Source organism: Chaetura pelagica, unplaced genomic scaffold (assembly GCF_000747805.2).
Source record: "Chaetura pelagica isolate M959 unplaced genomic scaffold, ChaPel_1.0 scaffold301, whole genome shotgun sequence".
Classification (NCBI taxonomy): domain Eukaryota; kingdom Metazoa; phylum Chordata; class Aves; order Apodiformes; family Apodidae; genus Chaetura; species Chaetura pelagica.
Window position 1 is genome coordinate 258,424 of NW_009952150.1, and position 1,808 is coordinate 260,231.

The following is a 1,808-nucleotide window of genomic DNA, read 5'->3' on the forward strand; positions in this document are numbered from 1 at the left end:
ACCTTGTTTGGCAGCATCAGCATCTCTGTGTGTCTTATCATATGCCCCAAATATGTCCTTGGGTCGCCCTCGATGACTTTTGAGACCGTCCCTGTATAGAGCAGAAGGATTTTTCTGAAATCTGAATACAGTTTGGGTCACTGCTTGTCTTGCATTCTGACTACCAGAGGTTTTCCAGGCCATTCACAGGCACAGCTTTAGTTCCTTGCTCTCTGCTCCAAATGAGACAAGAGGCTTACCCAGGCTGTTCAGCTGCCTTTTCACTACAGTTGAAAAAATTTTCCACAGATGGAGCCTGTCGATGTGGGAGTTGCAGGGAGGCACATGTCCCCAAGCTTATTGAGAGGGACTGTGGGTCTTTTTGGAGCTGCAGCTGTGAAATTACACCAGGACAATGGGCATATCTGCAGGCAATGGAACAGCAGCATCCCCACAGGTAGTGCTGATTCTGGCTGGGCACCGTGCAGAGCTCATCCCATGGGATGTGGTACTGCTGGCAGCAGGGACCCAGGGCAGCCAACAGCCAACTCCTATCAGGCACACAGGATTTTTGACCTCTGGTATGGAAAACCACTCTCATGCAGCTGCCAAGCAAAGGGCAAGGACTGGGCCTTGGAAAGAGTAAATAAATCACTTTTCAGGGGATGATCCCTTCAGGAAGCTCTGTTGACAGTCCGTGGGCAGCCCGGCTCAGCTGACGCTACCAGCACACACAGTTTGGGGTTGTTTCACGCCACCTTCTGGGGCTGAGGACATTGCTGCAGGGAAGGGCCAGCAAGACAGCAGCAGCACTGTGGGGCTGCGCGGCCTCAGGAGCAGCAGGAGATGCAGCTCTGCCTGCCATGGGGTGTCTGGGTCCAGGCAGGGATAGTCCCAGCTCTGCGGGATGCCTGTGGGGCCTCCCTGCCCCATAAATGCCACAGACCTGCTGGGCAGTGCGTGCCCCTGTCATTGCTGCCCCTTGCAGTGTGGCCCTGGGCTCCAGGCACTGACTCCATCACCCTGATGCTGCTCCCACGTTGGGCACTGCCTGGACCACAGGGTTGGTCACCAAAATGGCTTTGATCCCTCTCTGGCAAGGCAGAGGGAGCCCTGACTGTGGCCAGCAGGTCCTGCTCCTCTGGCCTAATTCCTGGCCTGCCCCAGGCACCCTGGGGTGCTCGGCCATCCTGGGGCTGCTGGTGGGGCAGTGGGTGCTGGTGGGGCAGGACCTGTGTATCTGCTTTTGAGGGGACAGCAGGGCCTCACAGGGGGCTGGCAGGGCTGGGACAGGAGTGTCAGGCAGCTGCCCATCATGCTGCCTGCCCTTGGCTCCTTGCCAGCTCAGGGAGGTGACAACTCACAGCCCAGCACCTCCCACCACCCCCAAACTGACATGCCCCATGTCCCCCCACAGCCTGGGGCAGGCAAAGCATGTCCTGCCCATCCCAGGCACTGGCTGGGCTGGCAGGAAAGGGAGGGCAGGGATGTGTATGGGGAGGGTGATGGGCAGGTGCTGGGGTGACCCTGTAACCCAGTGGGGGACCTTCTGGCACCCCTAGACCTGCTTTCCAGGCTGCATCCAAGCCTCTACTCTGTTCCCTTGGGAAAAAGCTCTGCCCTTGCTTGCCCATCCCTGTGCTGTCTGCCCTTGAACGGAAATGGCAGAATAGGAGCTGGGTGCAGGGAGAAGGGGAAAGGGAAAGAAGATGTGTGGATGGAGCAGGGCAGGGAAAAAAGCCCAGTGCAGGCAGGGGGAAAGCTGGGGGCAGGCAGGGAGAGAGCTGGTGGGGGCAGCAGGGAGCTGGGGTCAGGCAGGAGGGAGCTGG